The sequence below is a fragment of the Loxodonta africana genome, chromosome 9 (genome assembly GCF_030014295.1).
Source record: "Loxodonta africana isolate mLoxAfr1 chromosome 9, mLoxAfr1.hap2, whole genome shotgun sequence".
Lineage (NCBI taxonomy): Eukaryota > Metazoa > Chordata > Mammalia > Proboscidea > Elephantidae > Loxodonta > Loxodonta africana.
In genome coordinates this window covers 109,223,925-109,251,913 of record NC_087350.1, presented here as the reverse complement: position 1 = coordinate 109,251,913, position 27,989 = coordinate 109,223,925, and the positions used below count along the sequence as shown (strand labels likewise).

At 40.8% G+C, this 27,989-nt stretch overlaps 1 pseudogene; it reads left to right on the top strand.

Moving 5' to 3' along the window:
* Position 1: 1 nt before the first annotated feature.
* LOC111749878 (transcription factor Spi-C-like) lies at positions 2 to 27,987 on the top strand (annotated as a pseudogene).
* Positions 27,988 to 27,989: the final 2 nt, after the last annotated feature.

Genomic DNA, 27,989 nt, shown 5'->3' with positions numbered 1-27,989 from the left:
CAGGAGATGTGGATGTGGTTTCAGAGAAGGGGAAGATTATTTCTACCTGGTACATGTGGATGCTAGGTGGGACTTTGATGGACAGCATTCTCAATTTATTAATGAAGCATGACTTTTATTGAACAAGACAAACTGGGTCAAACATTTGAAGATGCCTTTAAGGTACTGAGGCAACATTCAACTGGCAATCTTCAGTACTCCCCAGATTACAAAAATTACCTGGCTTTCATCAACCATTGCCCTCATGTCAGAGGAAACTCCAACTGCTATTGAATGTTGTCTACAGAGGAACCAGTCTATAACTGGAGAACTCTAATGACAGGAAGAAGGTTTGAATACCTTCATGAATGCCTGTGTAACCTTGAGGTGGCATCTTGTATTCAGTGGGTAGATAAAACCAAAGGTATCTTTCAGTGTGTATCAAAAAACAAAGGAAGACTTGCGGAATTTTGGGAAAAAGAAAAGACAACTAGAAGACCATGACTTACCAGAAAATGGCCAGAGCACTGAGAAACCAAAAAAAAAAGAATTATGGAAGAACTGAGAATATCACCAAAATCTCAAGAAGGCTAACTTACCAGTTCAGTAAGGTCATTCTCCAAAGACTCTCCATCTTATTTCTTGGGAAAAGATATCTTCTACTCATAGTACATCCAACCTGATCAAGAATGTTTCTGGGTTTGGGGAGTATGGCTTAAGGGGACTTCTAAGTCAATTGGCAAAATAAAACTATTACGAAAACATTCTGCATCCCACTTTGAAATGTGGCGTCTGGGGTCTTAAATGCTAACAAGCGGCCATCTAAGATGCATCAATGGGTCTCAACCCACCTGGATCAAAGGAGAATGAAGAACACCAAGGTCACACGACAACTATGAGCCCAAGAGACAGAAAGGGCCACATGAACCAGAGACTTATATCATCCTGAGACCAGAAGAACTAGATGGTGCCCGGCCACAACCGACGACTGTCCTGACAGGGAACACAACGGAGAACCCCTGAGGGAGCAGATCAGTGGGATGCAGACCCCAAATTCTCATAAAAAGACCAGACTTAATGGTCTGACTGAGACTAGAGGAATCCCGGTGGCGGTCATGGTCCCCAAACCTTCTGTTGGCCCAGGACAGGAACCATTCCTGAAGACAACTCATCAGACATGAAAGGGACTGGACAATGGGTTAGAGAGAGATGCTGACGAAGAGTGAGCTACTTGTATCAGGTGGACACTTGAGACTGTGTTGGCATCTCCTGTCTGGAGGGGAGATAGGAGGGTAGAGAGGGTTAGAAACTGGCAAAATTGTCATGAAAGAAGAGACTGGAAGGGCTGACTCGTTAGGGGGAGAGTAAGTGGGAGTATGGAGTAAGGTGTATATAAGCTTATATGTGACAGACTGACTTGATTTGTAAACATTCACTTAAAGCTCAATAAAAATTATTAAAAAAAAAAGAAAAGAACGTTTTTGGTTAAGTAACTGGAATGCAAGTTATAATCATACATGTGCCAATTACCATGAGCTAAATCACTCTGATTGCAAAATATATCCTCACGTTTAATGGTTTCCTGGCATCAGAAACCTCTATCAGCTTCAGGATTTTTCTCTTACACAGATATTGAAGAGTGGAAAAAAAAAAATTGCTTAACTTGTTGCTGTCTTTTCTAAATTAGCATACCATCTTTACTAACATTGGTGGAAAATTCTGCCAGTGAACAACTTTAAAATGACCTCCTCCCATTTAGAAGTATAGACTAACCATCCTTGCTATGACTGCTCTCTATGCTACTACTTTCTTCTAGACTAACAATGTCAATAAAGATGATTTGATTTATAGATTGATTTAGGGATTTTCTGTCATACACTCAGGTGAAAAATTACTCCAACATATATCTGATGGCTTTAATGACAAAACAAAAATAATTGCGTATTACATACACATTTTCATCATTCAAGATACAATTCTTATCAACATTAGTTCACGGCTTTAAAAACTCCCATAGAGGATAGTAGTGATGGTTATACAATATGATGAACATAATTAGTGCCACTGAATTGCATATGTAAAAAGTGATGAATTGGCAAATGTTTTGCTATACATATTTTTTGCTACAATTTAGAAACATAAGGCAATTAAAAAGAAAAAGTAATGGACAAATTTAAATATATATACCAATAAAAACTTGCGTGGGTTAAAAAAAAGTTGGAAACAAAGAAGAAGAATTGGTAGTTGGAAAATATGGCCTTGGTGATAGAGAGGAGGCCAGAGATCACATGATAGATTTTTGCAAGACCAACGACTTATTCATTGTAAATACCTTTTTTTCAGCAACATAAATGGCGGCTATAGGGTTGCTATAGGGTTGCTATGAGTCAGAATTAACTCCACGGCAATGGGTTTGTTTGTTTTGTTTTGTTTTTTCCTTTTTTACACATGTGGGCCTCGCTGGATGGAATATGCAAGAAACAAATAGGCCACATTTGTGGAAAGAGACAATGCAAAAGCTTAATATAATCAGTCAGAACAAGGCCAGGGGCTAACTGCAGAACAGACCTTCATTTACTCATACGCAAGTTCGAGTTGAAGAACAGGAAAATTAAAAAACTCCACGAGAGTTCAAGTACAACCTTGAGAATATCCCACGTGAATTTAGAGACAATCTCGAGAATAGATTTGACGTACTGAACACTAACGACCAAAGACCAGATGGGTTCTGGGATGACATCAAGCAAATCATATACAAAGGAAGCAAAAGGTCATTAAAAAGACAGGAAAGAAAGAAAAGACCAAAATTAATGTCAGAAGATACTCTGAAACTTGCTCTTGACTGTAGAATAACCAAAAACAAATGGAAGAAATGATGCAGTAAAAGAGAGAACAGATTTCGAAAGGCAGCTCAAGAAGACCAAGCAAAGTATTATGATGAAGTGTGCAAAGAACTGGAGTTAGAAAACCAAAAGGGAGGAAGACGCTCAGCATTTCTTAAGCTGAAAGAACTGAAGAAAAAATTCAAGCCTCGAGTTGCAGTATTGAAGGATTCTACAGGAAAAATATTAAATAGCACAGAAAGCATCAAAAGAAGATGGAAGGAATACACGGAGTCACTGTACCAAACAGCATTCAACCATTTCAGGAGGTAGCATATGATCAAGAACCAATAGCACTGAATGATGAAGTCCAAGCTGCACTGAAGGTGTTGGCAAAAAACAAGGCTCCAGGAATTGACAATATCAATTGAGATGTTTCTACAAAGAGATGCAACACTGCCAGTGCTCAGTCATCTATGCCAAGAAATTTGGAAGACAGCTACCTGGCCAACTGACTGGAAGAGATCCATATTTGTGCCTTTTCTAAAGAAAGATGATACAACAGAATGTGGAAATTATTGAACAATATCATTAATATCACATGCAAGCAAAATTTTGCTGAAGATCATTCAAAAGTGGTTGCAGCAGTACATTAACAGGGAACTGTCAGAAATTCAAGCCGGATTCAGAAGAGAATGTAGATGAGAGATGTCATAGATGATGTCAGATGGGTCTTGACGGAAAGCAGAGAATGTCAGAAAGAAGTTTACCTGTGTTTTATTGACTATGCAAAGGCATTCAATGGTGTGGTTGATAACATTGTGAAGAATGGGAATTCCAGAACACTCCATTGTGCTCATGAGAAACCTATAGATAGACCAAGAGTCAGTCATTCGAACAGAACAAGGGGATACTGCTTAATTTAAAATCTGGAAAGGCATGTGTCAGGATTCTATCCTTTCACCATACTTATTCAATCTGTATGCTAAGCAAATAATCCAAGAAGCTGGATTGTATGAAGAAGATTGGAGGAAGACTCATTAACAGCCTGCATTGTGCAGATGAAACAACCTTGCTTGCTGAAAGTGAAAAGGGTTTGAAGCACTTACAGATGAAGATCAAAGACCACAGCCTTCAGTATGGATTATACCTCAACCTAAAGAAAACAAAATCCTTGCAACTGGACCAATAAGCAACGTCATGATAAAAGGAGAAAAAATTGAAGTTGTTAAGGATTTCATTTTACTTGGATCCGCAATCAATGCCCACAGAAGCAGCTGTCAAGGAATCAAATCACATATTATGTTGGGCAAATCTGCTGCAAAAGCATTGAAAAGCAAAGATGTCACTTTGAGGACTAAGGTGCACCTGATATTTTCAATTGCCTTGCATGCTCAAAAACTGGACAATGAATAAGGAAGACCAAAGAATAATTGATGCCTTTGAATTATGGTGAAGAATATACCAGCAACTGTCAGAAGAATCAACAAGTCTGTCTCAGTAGAAGTACAGCCAGAATGCTCCTTAGAAGCAATGATGGTAAGACTTTGTCTCATGTACTTTGAAGATGTTATCAGACGGGACCAGTCCCGCCTGATAGTCATCTAGTGCTGCTAAAACAGAAGTCCAAATTCAGGGCATCGGCTCTAGGGGAAGGCTTTCTCTCTCTGTCGGCTCTGGAGGAAAGTCCTTCTCATCAATCTTGCCCTGGGATAGGAGCTTCTCTGCACAGGAACCCTGGGTCCAAAGGACATGCTGTGCTCAAGGCACTGCTTTCTTGGTGGTATGAGGTCCCCCAGTCTTTGCTTGCTTCCCTTTCCTTTTATTTCTCCTAAGATAAAAGGTGGTGCAGACCACACCCCCAGGGAAGCTTCCTTTACATTGGATCAGGGATGTGACCTTAGTAAGGGTGTTACAATCCCACCCTAATCCTCTTAACATAAAATTACAATCACAAAATCGAGGACAACCGCACAATACTGGGAATCATGGCCTAACCAAGCTGACAGATATTTTGAGGGGGGGGTACACAATTTAATCCATCATACTTGTTAAGGTAGAGGGTCAGCAAAAAAGAGGAAGACCCTTCACAACAGGGATTGACACAGTGGCTGCAACAATGGGCTCAAACATAGCAACAATTTTGAGGATGATGTAAGACCAGGCAGTATTTCATTCTATTGTACATAGGGTCACTATGAGTCAGAACGAACTGGATCGCAGCTGACAACAACAACAATGCCAAGTAAAGTGTGATACCTCCCTCCTTCGTGCACCAACACTCTTATGTACCTGTGCACACACACACACTTATATGCTCCAGAAAATCAAACCTTTATAGTACAGACTCAAATTACGGATTACATCTGTTAGTAACACACCAAGTATTGATTTCAGTTATTAAAGTTAGGATGAATCAAAACTGTCCTCAAAAATTCTAACTCAGACTAAAGGACATTGTTCGAGATGACCTCCGTCACCAAGATTTTGCACCTAAAGAAGTCAAATAGCACTGCTCTCAACTTCTCCCAATTTCTAGGGGCCTAAGCAAACACTGAAATAGATGCCACTTGGACACCCTCGTTATGATTCTTGAAATCCCAGCCGTAATTTACCCAGGTCTGAAAAAAAAGTTAGGAAAACAAAAAATCTCTTGATGCCCTCTGTGTTCAGGTGCTCTGGCAATGCTTTCAGGTTAGGTTTTAATCACTCTTTGTGATATTTCTGCTTGAGTCGTAGTGAGGTATGTCAGTACATATGTGAATCCCCAGGAGAAAAGAAATCAACATTGCAGCCAGGGCCTGTCCTTCCCAGGAAACCACACAAAGCCTCAGAGACGGCTGGGAATAGCTGCAGATTTTCACAAATGCGACTTGCTGTACAGTTCATGTAATCAATTACAGTCAATTCTTCCCACCCCCCTTTTTTCTTCCCCAAGGAGAATAAGCTTGTAGATATCAGAAGTGTCTAAACAACTGGGAAGAGACAAGATGATGGTGTGGAGAGAGGGGCAAATGATCAGGGAGAGGACAAAAGAGAAGAGGAATCCATATTGCCATGGCTTCTAACTGCTTTCTCATAGATTTGTCAGTAAGTGCAAAGTCTCTTTGATTAACTGTTATGTCATTTATTTATTGTTAGCACAGCTAACTGCAGATACCCATTCAGGCTCGTACATGACCCCTGATCCTTCGTTAATATCTCAGATATGAGGATAGTGGCTCTGATCACAGAAATTACTTGGCTGGTCATTTTATCGCTCCATGTAATGTCAGCCTTTCCCCCAACTACAGATGCAACAGATCCACTAATTGCCTTAAGCAATTGGAAAAAGGACAAGGTTTGGCTTTAACCACTTGTTTATAACCCTCTGTAAGGAAGGGACAACTGAGCTTTGGATGAAGAAGGCAGAGCGAGCTCTAAAGGGAATAACCACAGAGAACAGCTTGGTTACTTTCCTATAGACTCAAAATAGCTCAGTGGCGTACTCTCTAGAACTAAGATCTTCAAGGCTAACTTGCAGCTTCTGTACTTTTTAGCCTATAGAAATAACTAAAATTCTGATAAGTGGTAGATGAGAAAATGTGCCGCAGATTCCCCTTCAAGGAAAAGCTTGTTACCTAGTGGCGGGAGGGTAGTCAGCAGACAGCCTCCAACTGTCAGCTTCTTTAGGATGGGCCTCAGCTGCAGAGTGACCCCTCACCTAAGGTCACAGCCCATACCTGGTGACTGAGTGTGGGGACGGGGGGAGGAGCACAAAGATTAAGCCATTTGCACTCAACTTGGGACATCTCTGACATCCAATATCTGCTCCCCATCCCCACCCTATCACCTGTTGACTGAGGTTGTAGGACCTATCATAGTTTGAAGGAGCCCTGGTGGTGCAGTGGTTAAGCGTTCCCCTGCTAACCAAAAGGTCAGTTGTTTGAACCCATCAACCACTCCATGGGAGAAAGATGTGATGTTCTGCTTCTGTAAAAATTACAGCCTTGGAAACCCTATGGGGCAATTCTACTGTGTACTGTAGGGTCAGTATGAGTTGTCAGAATTAACATGACAGCATTTTTTTAATATAATTTTTATTGTGCTTTAATTGAAAGTTTACAGATCAAGTCAGTGTCTCACACAAAAACGCATATACACCTTGCTACACACTCCCAATTACTGTCCCCATAATGAGATAGCCCACTCTCTCCCTCCACTCTCTCTTTTTGTGTCCATTTCGCCAGCTTCTAACCCCCTCTACCCTCTCATCTCCCCTCCAGGCAGGAGATGCCAACATAGTCTCAAGTGTCTACCCGATCCAAGAAGCTCGTTCCTCACCAGCATCCCTCTCCAACCCCTTGTCCAGTCTAATCCCTGTCTGAAGAGTTGGCTTCAGGAATGGTTCCTGTCCTGGACCAACAGAAAGTCTGGGGACCATGACCACTGGGATCCTTCTAGTCTCAGTCAGACCATTAAGTCTGGTCTTTTTAGGAGAATTTGGGGTCTGCATCCCACTGCTCTCCTACTTTCTTGGGGGTTTTCTGTTTTGTTCCCAGTCAAGGCAGTCATTAGTTGTAGCCAGAGACCATCTAGTTCTTCTGGCCTCAGGATGATGTTGTCTTTGGTTCATGTGGCCCTTTCTGTCTCTTGGGCTCATAATCACCTTGTGTCCTTGGTGTTCTTCATTCTCCTTTGATCCAGGTGGGTTGAAACCAATTGATGCATCTTAGATGGCTGCTTGCTAGCATTTAAGACCCCAAATGCCACTCTTCAAAGTGGGAGACAGCATTTTTTTTTTAAATCATAGCTCAACATCTTTGTCTAACTGTTCTCCCTCCCCCTAACTTTCATGGATGTTGATCCCTAAGAAACATCTCGCACTCTAAACTCTGTCTCAGTATCTGCTTCTGGAGACATTTGCCACAAGATGTGGCCATGATTTCTCACTACTCATTGCCTTCGAGTCGATTCCGACTTATAGCCAACTGATAGGACGGAGTAAAACTGCCCCATAGGATTTCCAGGGAGCAGCTGGTGGATTTGAACTGCAGACCTTTTGGTTGGCAGCTGAGCTCTTAACTACTATGGCACCAGGGCTTTATAGGACATTGGTTTTCTTTTCTTTTTTTCCCATAATCTCACAAGCCCTAAAGTCCCTGGTTTGAAACCACTGAAGTTTAGAAGTAGAAGTAGTTAATCCCTCAACTGTTTCACTGGTATTAGATGTTATCTAGTGAGGGAAGGGTGAGGCCATACAAGACAAAGTGAAGACTGAGAAATTCATTTATCAATGGATTGAGGACTTACATTAGTAAATCAAGCTGGGAACAAAAATACTGCATAAAATAAAGCCCTTGACTTCAAGCAGATCACAGCCTAGGAGACGGTAAGAGAATAAACAGGCAGAATATCTCTGGCAAAAAAAAAAAAAAAAATTGTAAAAAGAATAAGGAATTAGGGGAAATAGGGTAGACAGAATAAAGACAGGAGACACAGTAGAGACTAAATGGCAACGAAAGAAGAATTAACATCAGTTTAGCCTCCAAAGATACCAAGTCACCTGTCAGAGGAGAAATTTGTATCTCAACTCAATCTTTATATGTTTTGAGACAAAATTATATTTCTAAGAAAAGTTATTAATATGATATGATAACAGGTAAAATAGGGAAAAACGTAAGAAAACTTCAGCCTCCTTGAAGAGTTTGTGGCATGACTTTCCACCTAATTCACAACAGCATCATTTTCTTTGGTCTCCTCAGTCACCGCTTCTTTTTAGGCACCCCCTTCCCTCCCACTTTTTTAACCTTACTCAGCAGGGATTCCATAACTTCACCCATATGCCTAAGTATTCCTTCTGTTCCTGAGAACCAGGCACTTGGGTTTTTTCCTTTGGTCCGGGCAGATGGGAGCAGTGTGGCCAAACAGGTATAGTCAAACACTTGGATGAAATCTAGTTGACTGCTGAGGGACCATGTACTATATCAAAGGGAACACTGACCAATGTCAGAGGAGAATATATACAAAGGAACTGTAGACATGAAGAGATAGCAGAGGAAAAGAATCAGCAAAACTCTAATTCTAAGGGAATCGATTTGAAAAAATAATAATAATTTAAAAATAAGTTAGTTTATCTAATTCAAAAAGAAAGACCAGACTTGCTGGCCTGACAGACACTGGAGAAACCGTTAGAGTATGGCCCATGGACACCCTTCCAGCTCAGTAATGAGGTCACCCCTAAGGTTCATACTTCAGCCAAAGATTGAACAGGCCCATGGAACAAAACAAGCCAAAGGGGCACACCAGCCCTGGGGCAGGGACTGGAAGGCAGGAGGGAACAGGAAAGCTGGTCATAGGGAACCCAGGCTTGAGAAGGGAGAGTGTTGACATGTCATGGGGTTATTAACCAATGTCATAGAACAATATGTGTACTATTTGATGAGAAACTAGTTTGTTCTGTAAACCCAAAAAAAAGTTTGGAAAGAAAGTAATGCATATAGTACATTTAGGGAAACAAGACAGATGAAGCTAGGGAAGTATAAGAAGTTAGATAAGACAATAAACAGGCTAGGAAAATCTTGAGATTTATTTGTGAATTTGAAAAAGGTGGGAAAAATAAGGCAGGGTAAAAATAAACCCTTTTATTGATAATTCTCATTGATAATTTTTGATGCACTTTAATGCACTATTGCACTTTTTTTTTTGCAACTGCCCTGTGAAAGCTGTAGGAGACGTATTTATTGTGTTCATTTTTTAAAAAAAGGACATTAAGGCTTGGCGAGAATAGAAAGTTCATTTTATAAATCGCACCACTAGTCAGTGAAAAAGCTAGGATTTGTGTCCCATTCTCTTGATTCTGAGTCTGAGATCTCTTCTCGTTAGACTTTGATGAATGTCTTCCAGGACTGAGGAGGGCAAATACCGGGCTCCCAGGATCCCCATTCTTTATACGACCCAAGGAAAACTTGAAAGAAAATAAAGAACTTTGTCCTTAGCAACAAGCCATCTGTTACAGAGGCGAGCCAGGCAGCCAGGCATTCATGAGAAAGCACATCAGCTCTGCCAGGAGCTGGCTGGGCAACCTCTGTTGCCAGCTGTTTAATCTCTAATTCCTGTAAATCGGGAACAATATCACCTGGTCAGTGAAGAGTTTGGAGAAGTCTAGGGCAAAGTAAAAGCAACAACAGACACCAAGTTAGGTGTAGCCAAGACTAGCTCTGTGAATTTTTTCTCTTTCTGGGACAGATATGAGTCTTTTGAGTTTACCTTTAGCTGGGTGTCTGTATTGCCAAGAAGAGTATTCATGCCACTCAAACATGGTGTTTACAGATTTCGAAGAAAATTTAAAATCTAAAAAAAGAAAATTCTGATCTCAAAAGGAACATATATTAAAATCAGGGCTTGTTCTTATTTTTCGTTTAACATCTTATTGCTTATTGCTGCAAAAAACCTCTTCAAAGTCTTAATAAACAAAGATGTTACTTTGATGACTAAGGTGCACCTGACCCAAGCCACGGTCTTTTCAATCGCCTCATATGCATGTGGTAGTTAGATAATGAAAAAGGAAAACAGCAAAAATTGGTAAGTTCAAACTGCAGTGTTGCTGAAGAATATTGGCTATATCATGGATTACCAGAAGAAGAAACAAATCAGTCTTAGGAGCAATACAGACAGAATGCTCCTTAGAGGCGAGGATGGTGAGACTTCGTCTTGCTTACTTTTAGACACATCACCAGGAAAGACTAATCACTAGGAAAGGACATCATGTTTGGCAAAGTAGAGGGTCAACAAAAGCAAGGGAAACCTTCAGTGAGATTGATTAACATAATAGCTGCAGCAATGAACTCAAACATACCAATGATCATGAAAATGGCACAGGCGTGGACAGCATTTTGATCTGCTATACGTACGGTTGCCATGAGTCAGAGTCAACTCAATGGCCACTGACAACAACATTTATCAGTTGCTTACACTACATCATCAGAAATATTGGGGAATGATAGTAATCCACTTCTTTTATTGTTTTCTGTTTTAATATTTCTTAGTCTCATCAATCTATTTAATTGTGGAATGGAAAATTATGAAAATGCTAGTTTGAAATCATTAGAAAGAAGACATGGGAGATCATTTATGAAAGCTTTGTATTTTGCCAAAGTAATACTGGAGCTCAAAGATGGGTGTTTTTGATAGACAGATGTGATCCACTCAGTATAAAGTCGCATGCAGTACGGCACCTGTGAACGGTAATGTGTTTTCTCTGCAATGTGTTCTCTCTGCTTCAACACACTTATTCTAAACGTTTCCGTCTCTTGCTCCCTCACCGCCTGCAAGTCGTTGTTCAAATGCCACATATTAGTTAAGTCTTCCCTAAATGCCCTGTGTAAGATTGCAGTCTCCCCCAGCATACTCTATCCCTTTTATCTATTTAATTTTTAAACATAGAAATCATTGCTTTCTAAAATACTCTATAATTTACTCATATGAGTTGGGTACCGTTGAATCAATTCTGACAATAGTGCCCCATGTGACAGAGTACAACAGCCCCATAGGGTTTTCTAGGCTGCAATCATTATGAGGAACCCTGGAGGTACAGTGGTTAAGAGCTTAACTGCTAACCAAAAGGTTGGCAGTTCAAATCCACCAGCCGCTCCTTGGAAACCCTATGGGGCATCTCTACTCTTGTCCCGTAGGGTTGTTATGAGTTGGAATCAACTCAACAGCAGTGGGTTTGGTTTTAGTTTAATCTTTACAGAAACAAATCACCGGGTCTTTCTCCTGTGGAGCTACTGGGTGGGTTTGAACCACCAACCATTTGGTTAGCAGCCAAGAGCTTAACTGTTGTACCATCTCTAGAGGTGCTATACCATCTCTAGAGGTGTTATACTAAGAGCGTGAACTCTGGAGGTAGCCTATCTGGGTTCAAGTTTTCGCTCTACCTCTTCCTAGCTATAAATTCTTGGACAAATTAATAAACATTAGCCATAAAATGAGAATAGTAATAAGAGTAACTGTCTTCTCAGGCTATTTTAAGAGTTAGATCAATGCCTCAGACATAATAATCACCATTTAAGTGGTAGTAATTATTTCCCACATTAGAATGTACATTTCATGAGAGTGGTGAATTTTATTTTTGGTTTTGTTCACTAATGTATCTATCCCCAGTGCGTAGATTAGTGCCTGGCACACAGTAAGTGTTCAATAAATAGTTATTAGACAAGAAAATGAAAGAAGAAAAAATGCACGGAAAGGTAGGCAGCCTTTCTTGTGTGCAGTGTCCAGTATCTACAATGAAACCATATTTGGGTACACATAAAGGCACAAAGCGGGGTTAGTTTTAATTTCTTGCCTATTTTTACCTTAGAAACACCTTAATGTGTTGTTTTTGTTGGGTGCCATTGAGTCAATTCTGACTCACAGCAACCCTATGGGATAGAGTAGAACTGCCCCGTGGGGATTCCTAGGCTGTAATCTTTATGGGAGCAGGTAGCCAGGTCTTTCTCCCATAGAGCCTCTGTGTGAGTTCAAACCACCAACCTTTTGGTTGGCAGCCAAGCACTTAACCACTGTGCCACCAGGGCTTCTCCTGCATGTGTACAAGGTAGAGATTGACATACTAAACATTTCCTTTTTCATCCAGGGGTTCTGAGGATGTCCAGGTTTGTAAGAAAAAAAGAAAATTTGTTTTGGGGGAAAGTTTCAGAATCTGTAATGCCCATAATTTCTTCAAGGGCCAAAACCCAAAAACCCACTGCCGTTGAGTTGATTCCAACTGATAACGACCCTATAGGACAAAGTAGAACTGCCTCCTAGAGTTTCCAAGGAGCGCTCGGCGGATTCGAACTGCCAACCTTTTGGTTAGCAGCCATAGCACTTAAAGGGCAGAAACCCTTTTTCACGTCTGCTTATCTGGGAAAATTAGTCAGCAGTGGGACCACAGCTGCAATGGGGAAGAGAAGGATGTCAGGATTGTCTGAACAGCAGCAGGAGGTAGTCCAGGGCATAAGACCAGCCTTCCAGAAAGACTTTCAAGGTGGAAGTTGAGCAAGAGGAGTGAGGCAGGTGTGCACTGACTATAACTGGTATAGCAAGGTAGCACTTTAATCTGTTAATCAATGTGTTTCTCCTCTCCAGGGCTCTTCACTGAGGTATTACAAAAGAAAATGACAATAGCATAAAAGAGCCAATGCTCGGCTTTTGAGCATCAAAATAAACATTTGAATATTGTGGCAGAGATAGTGGTGTAAGAGGGAAAGAGTTATACGTCTCAAAAGCCTTGGGTTTAGGTTTCAGAATCCATGGTGGTGAATGACACAGGGCGTAAAGTTTATTCACTAAGCAATAGGTCAGAAAGAAAGTTGGCAAGATCTAGTTTTTTTCTGTCTCCTGTTCCCCACATATCTCCCCAGCACGGTTAAATTTCTCTGTTGCTATTAGGTGCCCTTAAGTCCATTCCAACTCATTGCAACTCTGTGTACAACAAAACAAAACACTACCCAGTTCTGCACCATCCTCACGGTCAGCGCTATATTTGAGCCCGTTGTTGTAGCCACTGTGTCAGTCCATCCCATCGGGGGTCTTCTTTATTGCTGACTTTTACCAAGCATGATGTCCTTCTCTGGGGACTGATCCCTTCTGATAACATATCCAAAGTATGTGAAATGAAGTTTTGCCATCCTCACTTCTAAGGAAAAATCTTGCTGTACTTCTTCCCAGACAGTTTTGTTTGTTCTTCTGCAAGTCTGTGATATATTCAGTGTTCTTTACCACCACCACAATTCAGAGGCATCAATGCTTCTTCGGTCTTCCTTATTCATTGTCCAGCTTTCACATGCATATAAGCAGATTGAAAATACCATGGCTTGTGTCAGGCACAACTTAGTTCTCTAGGAGGGATGAAGTAGTTAAAGCAGAGGAAAGGAGAATTTTAGGCACGTTAGTGTCCATGAGAACGTGCTGTGTCTGTTCTGACCACAACTAGTCTGAGTTTAGAGACTGGGGACTTTAGAATCCCAGATAAGTCTGGGAGATGTGATGGTAGGTTGATCTGTGTCTTGCTCCCTAATTGGACTTTGAAGGGGCAGCCAAACTTAGATATGAGCTCTGTGCCACAGAGTGGGGTTAAGGTGATTGGAAAGATTCTGAACATAAAGTAGCCTCACAAAGTGCCTGTGTTCTCTGCATGGTGTGACAATCCTCAGAATTTTCACCATGCAGCCAAGAGCACTGTGAACACAGCCCAGAAAGCAGTGGTTTGCAAGGCCTGGCAGCCTAGAGAGTGGAATGCAGAGCAGATCAGCAACCAGGAGCCAGATGGGATGTTAATGCCCGTGGGCAGATGAAAGCAGGGGCCACTTGCTAGCTCCCGCTGATGCATGGCACTCCAAGAAGCTTCCAAAACATAGACACGACCCAAGGAAGGGAGGACGAATCCTGAATTGACAGAGAAAAAACAATGAGATAATTCTGAATGTAATATGAATAAGATGAGATTAATATAAATTGGCTGAGATTTCATTTTTCCCACCCATGAGAAAGCCAACTTCAAACTAAAGTTGGTCCATTATAGAAAAGTAAAGAAAGTTATATTTCCTGTGCCTGTGAGCTTGTGGAGTGAAATTTGGGTACTAGAATGAATAGAAAAAAAAATGACAAAAAAAAGAAAGAAAGAACATAGTTCATTGAACTAGAGTAACCAAAAAATCAAACCCAGTGCTGTTGAGTCGATTCCTACTTATAGCGACCCTAGAGGACAGAATAGAACTGCCCCATAGAGTTTCCAAGGAGCACCTGGTGGATTTGAACTGCTGACCCTTTGGTTAACAGCCATAGCACTTAACCACTATGCCACCAGGGTTTCCTGAGCTAGAGTAGGGGTTGCCAAACTATAGCCCACAGGCCAAATCCAATCTGCAGCCTGTTTTTGTAAATAAAGTTTTATTGGAACAAAGCTCCATTGCTTATTTACATATTATCTATGGCTGCCTTCCAACTACAATGGCAGAGTTGAGTTGTTGTGACAGAGGCCATATGTCCTGTAAAGCCAAAAATATTTACTGTTTGGCCCTTTACAAGAAAAAAGTTTGCCAACCCATGAACTAGACCATAACATAAACAAAGACAAAATTAATCTGTGATTGTGCTCTACTGGCAGATGGTTCTTTAAATTTCTCCCATTAGGAATGAGTTTGGCCTCAGAGTCTGGTCTAGTTGGCTTAGTTGCAGAGATTATGAGAAATGGGGTCATGAAATAGGTGATACATTATTACAATTTCCCTCATGGCTCTTCACAAAATACTTTTCATCTGTTGGGTTTAATACTTGTTGATTTGATTTTCTATCGGTAAAGTGCTACCTATGAATTGAAGTGGTTTTAGTAATCAGCTAATCTTCTCTCTTTGTCCAAATTCTCCAAGGAAGAAAGCACAGAACGGGAATTCAGGTAGCCTGGGCCTTAGTCTTAGCTTTCGTTTTCTCACACTTTCTTAGTGACTTTGTACAAGTCACCTAGACCAGTGGTTCTCAATGGGGAGCAGTTGTGTGTGCGCGTGCGCGCGCACACACACACACACACCAGGGACATTTGGCTATGTCGGGAAACATTTTTGGTTGTCACAACTGGAGAGGGGTACTACAGGCATCTAGTGGCTAAAGGGTAGGGATGCTGTTAAACTTCCTACAGTGCTCAGGACAGCCACCCACGGCAAAGAATTATCCAGCCTCAAATTTCAATAGTGCCAAGTCAATCAACCTTGATCTAGACTCTTTGAGGTTCTATTTCCCACGCCCAATTATTTATACCCACGTTATTCCAATTTTTAGGATGACATGAGATAATTATGTAAAATGTCCCATATAATAATTTTATTGTTCATTATAAATGATAAATTATTATAATATTTGTCATAAAACACTAAATATTCCAGTTTTGGTCAATAGGTCACAATTTGATCTTTTACCAGATTATTCCATTCTACTGGATGTAGTCCTAATAGACCGGACAAAAATTTTTACGTCCTAACCTGTGTCGTTACAGATCAGTGAACATAACTCCATTTTAGCCCTTACCTCTGTTTGCCACTTTATGCATCTATTTGCCACCACTATTTTTCTCCTGAGAATATGGTTTGTAGCTCATATTCCATGGTGCTAGTCCAAGTCAATGCTCAATAGATGGGAGCAGTATTGCTATTTGAGAAGTCCAGTTATCAATGCATGTGAATTGTTGAAACCACGTAGGAATGCTTTTAACTGTAAATCACAACAAACCTGATTTACACTGATCCCAAAGAAAAGAAGGGGTTTATTTTACTCCATAGCTGTGGTGGTTAAGACTGTGTGTCAACTTGGCTGGGCTGTGATTCTCACTGTTTTGGCAGTCATATAATGTTGTGATCACTCCTCTGTTGAGATTCAATATGTGATCACCCCCACGATAGAATCTGCTGTGAGTAGCCAGCCAATCAGTTGAAAGGGAGTTTCTTTGGGCATGTGGACTGCATCCAAATATAAGCAAACATTCTGGCAAGGCTCTAGGGCTTTTGCTCATTCTGGATCCTGCAGCTGGCTCCTGTTCCTCTGACCTCTGGTTCTTTGGACTTGAGCTAGCAGCTTACCTGCGGTCTTGCTTGACAGTCTTGGGATTCATCAATCTTTGCAGCCTGTGAGCAAGATCACTGCTCTCTGACCTGCCAATCTTGAGTTTGCAAGCCCCTGCAGCTACATGAATTAGGAGAAGCCTTGCAGTCTTGCCTGCCAATCTTGGGATTTATCGATCTTCACAGCCCGTGAACAAGAGCCCTGCTCACCAACCTGCTGATCTTGGGTTAGACAGCCCCTGCGACTACTTGAGTCAGGAGAAGCCTCTATCTTGATCTACAGACTTGGGACATTCCAGCCTCTACAACCGTGTAAGCCATTTCCTTGATCTCTCTCTTTCTATATATACGTATTTATAAAATTTACTGGTTTTGCTTCTCTAGGTAATCTAGCCTAACACAATAGCAAAAAGTCTTTTTCTGGGTGTAGGTTTCTATAGTTCTGACCATGTCAGAATTGAGATGTTGGGCCAATATTTCTCAATTCTCTTGGCATTTCCCTTATGGCTAGCCTTTTCATTTCAGTTCTAGGTATCGTGACCATGTTCAAGGTAGAAAGGAGGAGCGAGTGAGAAGCATTGCTTGAAATGCATCAATACTTTAACTTCAGAAAACAAAAAAAAACATATTTAGAAGCTTCTCTGGTTGAATCCTGCATATGTGTGATAAGCTGGAGTGAGTTACATATAAGCTCCTCTCTAAAAGAGGCTGGGAAATTGAGTTCAGGTAGTCCCTGATTTACAAGGTTTTTGAGTTATGAGCTATTCGAGTCCGGACAAACCACACTTATGGCCATGCTTTTTTTTTTTTAACATCTTATTTTTAGTAATACATACTACATACAATGTTGAAGTGCATAATTTGCTGATTTTATCATTCTCATGCCAACCCCCAAAGACAAAGACCAGATTTATAAAGATACTGGTAATAATCCATTGCCATCGAGTTGATTCCGACTCATAGCAACCCTATAGAACAGAGTAGAACTGCCCTATAGGGTTTTCAAGGCTGTAATCTTTACGGAGGAGCCCCGGTGGTGCAGTGGTTAAGAGCTTGGCTGCTAACCAAATGGTCAGTAGTTCAAACCCACCAGTCGCTCCTTGAAACCCTATGGGGCTGTTCTACTCTGTCTTATAGCATCATTATAAGTCGTAATTAACTCGACCGCAATGGGTTTGGCTAGGTTTTAATCTTTACGGAAGCAGACTGCCACATCTTTCTCCTGTGGAATGTCTGGTGGGTCCATACTGTCAACCTTTCAGTTAGCACCCAAGCATTTATTTAACCACTGCACTATCAGGGCTCCTTGACACTGATAATAAGAGGCAATAAAATAAAAATTAAAAAATAAATGAAGTATTTGACGTACATCAGAACTGAGTATGACAAAGCCTTTGGAATGGAGCCCCGCCATAAGTCAGAGACTACCTGTATTTGTATTTCCAGCCTCTATACTGGAATGTGCAAAGGAGAAGAGGGCTGACAATGACTTTCAGGAAGCCAGCCACACTAGATTTGTTGGGTATTCATGAGACAGTCGTCCGTTTTGAAATGCTTATGATCTTCACGGAACTTGGAATTAACAAAGAAAGTAAGACAATTAAATTACTTATAGATCTGATAAATGGTATGGACATTCTGTTAAAGATGAAAACTTCCTCTAATTTTATCTTCCAAGTGGGTATAAAATGAGTCCTAAAGGTAAAGCATAACAGATACCAAGACACAAAAATGTTCAATTTTATGTTTTTTTAAAGAAGTAACAATATGTTTATAATCTGTTATTTTTAAGTAAAATAAATAATAAAGAGGTCATTATAGCAGACCTTTGTCATTTTGGGGGGTCTCCAGTATGCAGTCCTCTTTCCCATTTGGGAAATAACACTCCATTACTATCGTGTCATTGGAAGATAGTGTCCTTTGTTCCATTATGGAACCTAAACAGTGCAGATGCTCCTCCTCACGCCTTCTTAGCAGGGCACAAGCAGTCACAAGACCTGCCAGCTGGACCCCCTACCGGGGACTTTGAGCCCTTGGCAAATTCTTACAACAGCTGTGGATGACCAGCAACAGTGGTAGGGGTGTCCTTGCTAGATGCCTCCTGTTGAAAGATTCTTATGTTTGCTGTGCTCCTTCAGGAAAACCCCTTTTCCTTGATTAAAATACCCAAAATCAGTTTGAGGCTTACAAACAAGAACCCTGGCTGATGCCATAACTGTTGGCAGATGTGTGTATTTCTGCTTGCAAAGTTAAGGTCAAATAGAACTTGTAAAGCTGGGTGGCAAAAACGTATTTGCATTATATACTTTTCCCTGCTTGCTAACTGGAAGGTAAGGTTGTTAGTTATAAATTGACAACAGTCCTGGAAAGAAAAAATGGAAATATAAGTAGTCCCCAGTTTGGCATTTTGGTATTTGAGACTTGTATGGTATGAACAAAATAAACTCCTGCTGCTTCTATGAATTCTTTGTATGTTATCCCCTTAGTTCCTTAACAGGCAGTGGGCTTGTCTATTAACAAAGACCATATAAAAAATGTGTTTCCTTGATTCCTTTTATTAAATTTTCCCTTTGCTGTTACTAGTTGAGAAGTTAATAAGAACAGAATCTCTTGCCCAGGTATAGCAGATACACAAAACCGAAAATAACAGCTTTGATAAAGCTAGTGTAGATGAAGCTGTTGTTGTTTGGTGCCCTCGAGTAGGTTCTGACTCATAGTGACCCTGTGTACAGCAAAATGAAACACTGCTTGGTCCTGTGCCATCCTCACAATCTTTGCAATTTTTGAGCCCACTGTTGCAGCCCCTCTGTCAATCCATCTTGTTGAGGGTCTCCCTCTTTTTTGCTGACCCTCTACTTTACCAAGGATGATGTCCTTCTGCAATGACTGGTCCCTCCTGATAACATGTCCAAGGTACATGAGATGAAGTCTCACCATCCTCACTTCTAAGGAGCAGTCTGACTGTACTTCTTCCAAGACAGATTTGTTCATTCTTCTCTCAGTTCATGGTATATTCAATATTTTTTTTTACCAGCACCAGAATTCAAATGCATCAATTCTTCTTTGGTCTTCCTTATTCATTGTCCAGCTTTCACATGCATATGAGGTGATTGAAAATATCGTGGCTTGGATCAGGTGCACCTTAGTCCTAAAGGTGACATCTTTGCTTTTTAGTACTTTAAAGACATCTTTTGAAGCAGATTTGTCCAATGCAATACATCATTTGATTTCATGACTACTGCTTCCATGGCCATTAATTGTGGATCCAAGTAAAATGCAATCCTTGATAATTGCAGTATTTTCTTTGTTTATCATGAAGTTGCTTATTAGTCCAGTTGTGAAGATTTTTGTTTTCTTTATGTTGAGGTGTAATCCATACTGAAGTCTGTGGTCTTTGACCTTCATCAGCAAGTGCTTCAAGTCCTCTTCACTTTCTGCAAGCAAGGTTGTGTCACCTGTATATCGCAGGGTGGTAATGAATTTTCCTTCATTCCTGATGCTGTGTTCTTCATATAGTCCAGCTTCTTGAATTATTTGCTCAGCACACAGATAGAATAAGTATGGTGAAAGGATACAACCCTGACACATACTTTCCTTAATTTTAAGCCATGCAGTATTCTTGTTCTGTTCAAACAACTGCTTGTTAGTCTATGTACAGTTTCCACGTAAGCATAATTAAGGTCGCATGAGTTGACCTTAATGATGTGGATGCAGTAAAGCTTTCAGGACCTTCATTTGCTGATGTGGTACCACCCAAAATGAGAAGAAACAGCTGCAAATATCCATTAATAATTGGAACACGGAATGTAAGAAGTATGAATCAAGGAAAATTGGAAGTTGTCAGAAATAAAATGGAACACTTGGTTGTCAGTATACTAGGCATTAGTGAGCTGGTGAAATGGACTGGTGTTGGCCATTTTTAGTCAGACACTAATATGGTCTACTATGCTAGGAATTACAAATTGAAAAGGAAAAGCATCACAATCATCATCAAAAAGAACATTTCAAGATCTATCCTGATATACAATACTGTCAGTAATAAGTTAATGTCCATATGCCTACAAGGAAGAGCAGTTAATATGACTTTAACAAACAGAAATTTATTTCCTTGTAGTCTAGGAGGCTTGAAGTTTAAATTCAGGGTGCCAGCTCTAGGGAAAGGCTTTTTCTCTCTGTTGTCTCTGGGGGAAGGTCCTTGTCATCAATCTTCCCTTGGGTCTAGGAGTTTCTCAGTGCAGGGACCCCAGGTCTAAAGGATGTACTCTTCTCCTGGCTGTTCTTTCTTGGTGATATGAGGTCCCTCTCTTCTCTGCTAACTTCTTTCTTTTATATCTCAAAAGAGATTGACTCAAGATAAAGCCTAACCCTGTAGATTGTGTCCTGCCTCATTACCATCATAGAGGTTAGGATTTACAACACTTCAGATCATAAATTGGAGGACAACCACACAATATTGGGAATCATAGCCTAGCTAAATTGACATACATTTTTGAGGGACACAATTTAATCCATAACAGCAGCTATTATCAAATTTACATACCAATCACTAATGCCAAAGATGAAGAAATCAAAGATTTTACCAACTTCTGCACTCTGAAATTGATCAAATATGCAGTCAAGGTGCATTGATAATTACTGGTAATTGGAATGTGAAAGTTGGACACAAAGAAGGATCAGTAGATGAAGTTAGAACCTCATATATCAGAGCTAACACACACAGTGATAATGGAAACATCTGCATCTGATTTGCTCACACATAGCTATTTAGATAACAACACAGACCTGGATAAGGAGCCTCCGATTTGATTTCAGTCTCAGCCCAAGTAAATATGAAATGACTGCCAATGTGGCAGACATAAATTTTCCCTATTTTCATCACCATCTCTGCATTGGAAAAAATGTGAGCAAAAAAGCGTTTTCGCCTACCTTGTTTAGTATACAATTACACAGTTTAAAGAAGATAAGAATTCTAAATTGCTAGAATGATAACATTACTCAAATGATTCCTTGAGAAGCTAACATATTCTCCCTACCCCAAATGCAGGCACCACAAAATAGAACCAGCAGGAATAATAAAATGTTAATTCTCGCATGTTCTTTAATTTTGGGTTTAATAACATAGGCTGGGCGCTGTGGAGTAAAATCTTCATTTGGAGAATAAGACTATTGCGTGACATATTTCCTATTAAGGACAATTTAAACTAATTCTAAGAAAACTCTTACATACTGCACATGCCATGTAACAAGCAATCCACTTAGAAGCCGAATGAACATGTATGAGCACTGTGGGTGACTTAGGATTGCCTTGGAAGCCTTGGCTTTTCTTTTCCTTGACTTTGTAGGTTTAAATGATTACTGCAGCATCAATATAAGCAAACAGATATAGTTGTACTGTTAAGCTTCGTGGGTTCAAAAAAATGCTGTTGCTGTGAAAACATCTGAGTAACAGGAAGTGTCCTTGGGCATGTTTACTAACTCATTCAGCCACCCAGAGTGGTAGCTTTCTGACATGATCCTGCTAACCAGAGCCTCAAACTGGTTCATTAAGGTTCAACCCCCGATGAGAATTTGCATTTCCACCCCAGATATACTGAATTAGAATCTACGTTTTAGCAAGATCCCCAGGTGATTCTCATGTATACATCTATATTCTTACGTATACATCTTGTGTATACATGTACCTAAGAATCACCTGGGGGATCTTGTTAAAATGTAGATTCTGACTCAGTATATCTGGGGCAGAAATGCAAATTATCAAGGGGTGGGGGGTGGGGGTGGGGGATGGAGGTGGGGTGGGTTGGAGGTTGGGGGGTCAAACCAGAACAAACTGGTTCAAAGCGCTGCTATTAACCCATCTACCTCCCGCTCAAACCTGTTTATATTGTTGGCCTCAAACAGGAAGTCTTGCAAGTTTACCAATTGTTCCAATCTGATCTTCAGCCACCACAGAATCTCTTCGACAAATTCAGCTGTTTCTCATACCACCCCAGAGCAAGCCCAGTCTATTCACATTGCTCCCTTGGGAATATCTGTGCTTATACCAGTTGTTGGTAGAGGAAAGATCCTGCTGCTTTTTTTATGAATGTGTCTTGATCCTGTCTTTTCCAATCAATGGTAAATTCCTTGATGACAGGGCCCATCTCTTCTCCCTTTTTCACTTCTCGTGGTACCCGTGGTGGGAATATAAGGAATGTGGCCTAGGTGGTTCAGTGGTAGAATTCTTGCCTTCCACGTGAGGAATCCAGGTTCAATTCCCAGCCAATATATCTCATGCGTACCTACCACCTGCCTGTCAGTGGAGTCTTGTGTGTTGCTTTGAGGCTGAACAGATTTCAGTGGAACTTCCAGACTAAAATGGACTAGGAAGAAAGGCCTGGAGATCTACTTCTGAAAAATCCATGGATGAAAACTCTATGGATCAAAATGATCCAACCTGCAACCCATCATAGGGATGGCATAGGACTAGGGAGCATTTTGTTCCATTGTGCATGCGCTTGCCATGAGTCAGGGCTGACTCGATGGCAACTAACAACAACAGCCTAATATGGAAAAGTGAGTTTCATAGAACATTCATTCTTACTCTCTGTTTGCAGTTGCCCAAATTCTCAGCTAGGTTAGCTCCTGCTACCTTCTAAGACTTTGCTCATTCCCAGTCTCTGCCTGGCTCCCAACATGTTAAAAAATTGGAAAATTTTTGACTTTGAGAGGCAGATGAGACCATTCACTTCTAAAAGTTTCAGACTTTTAGCAGAGAGGAAACTATCCAAGCTAAATCTTATGTGTAATCATAATAAAGCGCTTAGCATAAATTCCAATTGAGCCTTAATTCGGTGTTTATATGTTTAATACCCACAAGAGCCGGGCCCGTATTTGTTTTGTTACCTTTATTTCCCAAGCATTAGCCTAGAAACTAGTGTATAGGAGACCCTGTTCCTTCATTTATTCAGTAAATATAATGAGCATCCACTAAGGGCCAAGCCCTGTTCTAGGTGCTGGGAAGACAACAGAGAACAAAAGACACATATTCCTGTCTTTTGGAGCTTCGGCTCTGGTTAATAAAGAGTAAGAGCTAAGACTTAGCCATACTTATTCACGCACTGGCACTTTTTTAGGTACATTATATATATTTTAGAGATTTATCTTCATACAAGTTGTTGTTAGTTGCTATCAAGTCATCTCTGACTCATGACGACCTTACGTATAGCAGAATGAAACATTGCCTGGTCCTGTGCCATCTTCATGATTGTTGGTATGTTTGAGTACATTGTGGTAGCTGTCATGTCAGTCCATCTCACTGAAAGTTTCTCTCATTTTTATTGGCCCCCTACTCTAGCAAACATGTCCTTTTCTAGAGATTAGTCTTTCCTGATGACATGCCCAAAGTAGACAAGACTTGGACTGAAGATGTCAAAGTTGTCAACAATTTCATTCTATTACATGGATTCATACATGTTAGGTATTATTAATATCCCCATTTTTACAGGTGTAGAAACTGAGGCACTTCGTTGAATAAATAATATATATACTATATATATTATTTGTTATATAACATGTGTTTGCTATAGAACGTACATTATATACATATACATAGCTATGTATTGTATGTTTTTTTATATCATATGTGCATTCATATGTGTATCTATATATATCTATATATTTACCCACACACATATATAACATTGATAAAAAAGGACCTGCTCTATTCGAAGGGTGTGGTGACAAGAAGGGCTGAAGCCTTCTGGACCCTCACCTTTCTCCCTAATATCCTCTGAGGTAACTCCTCAGAGCCCAGTTTGGAGAGGCTTCAGTCCATAGCCTCTCATTTTACTTATGGAAAATCTGAGGTTCAGAGATGGAAAAGCACTTGCTTAAGATCTCACAGCTAGTGGCTGAGCCAGGATAGGAACTCGCCAGTTTCAGATGAAGCAACTGAAGGTCAGAGATGCTATCACTCACCCAAGAGTTCACAAGCAGCAGGTGGTGAAAGTATAATTAGAGCTCTGATTTGCCTGGTGCTTTTCTGGGTTCATTCATAAAGTCCTTGACAACCTGGCTTTAATCTCTTCTGTAGTTACATCTCCCAGCATCCCTAAGTCCCAGACTCCAGACTCTAGGTACACATTATGTAGCCACATCCTCCCCGAAACAGACAGACTACCTTCTCTCACATACCCTGCCTTCTTATCTTGCTAACTCTCTGTTCTTGTCCAGAATGCCCTTCCCTCCTTCCCCATCTGCCAGACTCTTACTTATCCTACAAAGGCCAACTCCAGTGTCATCTCCTTTTGAAAACTTCTCAATGCCCCATGCCCTAGCCCATTCCCTCTTCTGTGTGTTCAGGGTCCACTTCATCGGTATGTGACCCAAAGACCCCCCATTTGGTTTAATGCATTTTGGAATTCTTAATAATTTATGAGCAAGGGGACCCACATTTTCATTTTGCCCTGGACCCTATAAATTTTTTGGCTGGTCCTGCATGTGTTTGCTCATGTAACATGTTGTATGGAGTCTTATTACAGGAAGTAACACATTGAGAAATGAAGTCTGTCTCCTTTGATGGATTATGAGCTCCTTGAAGCCAGGAGGTTTCTTATTCATTGTTCAATCTTCAGCACCAAACTCAGCTGGGAGCTCAAGATTCACTTTTTGGACCAGTGATAAAACTCAAGCCTCCTCTTCATTTCACAATAACCTCCTGATTAGGAGAAGTGCTTGGCCTCTAGGTTCTCTGATTATCTACTCCAAGAATTAGATCATTGCCTTCCCAAAATTGGAACTATTAGCACTCAGTTATATTCCAGGAATGTATAGAAGGCACGTTTCTATTTCTTTTGCTTCTATTGGTTTCCAAAATATGTATACTAAGGAGGATAGGAAACATTTTTGTTTCTGAAATGAGGTCAGAATATTAGGAAGCAAAAGGAACTGACTTATTCCACTGGATGAGGATTAGTCCAGAAGTAGGCTTGCACTATGATAGTAATTATTTCTTTAGCCAGCGACATTCCTGAAGATTATGACTGAGCAAAACTTAAACTGAACTACACAAGAAAGACTTTTCCCAACCAGCCCTCTTTGCCATATAATATAGCATGGATAGGTGCTCATGTTTTTTGTTTTTTGTTTTTTTTTTTCCCTTGTTTAGTACATAGAGGGCTCACATTTCATTTAGAGATAGAAAGTGGGATGGGAAGAGATAAATCAGAGTGAGGAACAGATTAGTAGGCAGAGATATGATCACAGCGCTGTTATCACTTTTGCTTTGTTGATAATCCCAGGAAGGAGTCAATCGACAAGAAAGAGGAGTACAGGTTGTGGTAATAAAAAGACCACAGGGTCAGCCTGAGAGAAGATCATAGCAGTTAGTAAACTTCAAGGACCATATCAGCAGAGCATCTACACTGCATGATGAATAATGTGGGGAGACCCCGCATTGGTTGTCATCCCTGATTCAACATCATTTATCCCATGTTCTTAAGCTCCAGGCCTCATACTAGGAGCAAGGAATAAAAAGATAACACGTAGGTGCAAGCCTCAAGGGGCAGTATTGAAAGTGGTAAAGAACTCAGTCTAGAGCCAAGGTGCTGTGTTTGAAGCCTGGTTGGCCAGTTACTAGCTAAGAAATCTTAGACAAATTACTTAACTACTCTGTGCCTCGGTTTCCTCACCTGTAAGATCAGGTAGTCAGAATTGGTATGTATTATGTATTATGGTTTCTTATGTATTGAGTTGATACATAATTGACTTGGACAACATGCAGCAGCATATAAGTGATACCTAGGTATTCTCAGCTCTTTATAATTTCGTAGGGAGGATAGAATGTTATCAGGGGATTTTAGTGTGAGGGGTTTGAAACCAAATCCAGGAAGTCTGGAGTGACACATCATAAATGGCAAATTCAATGCCAAACTCAGGCTTAGCAGTGACAGTTGGGGATCACATAATTATGATACAAAATAGATATTTTAGCAGACTTAATCTCTGAATCCTTCAAGTCACATATGAAGTAGTTTTGGGGGATTTAGCTTGTACACCTTTGTTGGATTTACAGTTAATTTTACTCAAAGAATTTGGTCATTGTCCTTGGTTCCTGAGAGTAACTTCTAAGACCTTAGAATTTCCCCAGTGATTATAGTGCCTGGGTTATGGAAGACAGCTCCAGACCTGAGAGTTTATACTAATGAGGTGACTCTTGGGTGGGGACTGGCCAAACCAGAAAGACCCACCATATGCTGTCGGCCCGACCTCAGAGGGCTGGAGATTGAGATAAACCACGTGGGCAAAGAATGTGTCATACCTACGTAATGGCATCCGATATAAAAGCTCTGGACACTGAATCTTCATAAGTTTCCTGGTTGGAGAAGGGCATTGATACTTAGGAGGGTGACATATCCCTTTTTTTGGCACACAGAAACTCCATATTGTGGACCCTACCAGATCTCACCTTCTGTGTCTCTTTATTTGTATCTTTTTTTGCAATAATAAAACCGTGATCATAAGTATAGCACTTTCCTGAGTTCCATGAGTTGGTCCAGTGAATTGCTAAACCCAAGGGATTAGAGGGAGCCAGCAAGTCAGAAGTGAGGGGGCCCATGGAGACTTCTAAGTTGACAGCTGGCATCCTGAGAGAATAAAGGAAACCCTTGAATTTATAGCTAGCAGGTCAAAGTGAGGGTGCCACGGGGGCCCCAAGCTTGTGACTGGTATCTGAAGTCTTGGGCCAGATTGGCAGTCTGGAGGGCTGTGCCCTTTACCTGTGAGATCTGACCTAGCCCCAGTGGTTAGGTCAGAGGAAGAAGTATTCATTTGCCGTAGGTGTCCCAACAGAAGACAAGAGGAATTGAACTGATTTTCTTCAACCTGCTGAGGACAATTCTGGTCAGAGGGGAGGAGGTGGGGTAGGTGTGTGGGAGGTTGCCTATAGCTGCTGATGACTCTTCCATGCAGGACAGGGCACAGTTAGTGTCTCCTCCATTGTGAGTGTACTTGGTGGCAGAAGGGGTTTCTTTGACTCTCGTTATCACGTTGTGACAGTGTTTCTATTTCAATAAATATCAACAGATACCAAAAGTCTAAAAGAGAAAAAGAAGGGAGTTGTCATCCATAATTTTCTTCCTTGGCCACTAGTGGCTAGCAGTGTATGTGGCCCTACCATGACAAGCACATGTCCTAGAACCACCGTGAATATCCGTACCACTATGGCAAGAGGGAGGAGCCCCAGTGGCACAATGGTTAAGTGCTCAGCTGCTAAGCTCCGAGGGAGAAAAGACTTGGAGATCTGCTACCATAAAGATTACAGCCTAGGAAACCTTATGAGGCGTTCTACCGTGTCCTCGATGGCACACAACAACAACATGGCAAGCAGTCACATTGGCTGGGTAGGCCATCTCTAAAAAATGAGAAATGTAGGCATCGGGTAGAGTGCCATCTGCCGATCATGAAATGTTCCTATTGTTGATGAGTTAATCTGAACTGTTCACAGAGGAAAATGCCTTTAGTCCTCTGAGTCTAGGGGTTTTTTTTCTCCTCCCTTCTCTCTTTTTCAGGACAGCCAGCTTTCCAATGAAATTCACATCCTAGATAAGACCCTTGCTGCTCTGGTGAGATAGCA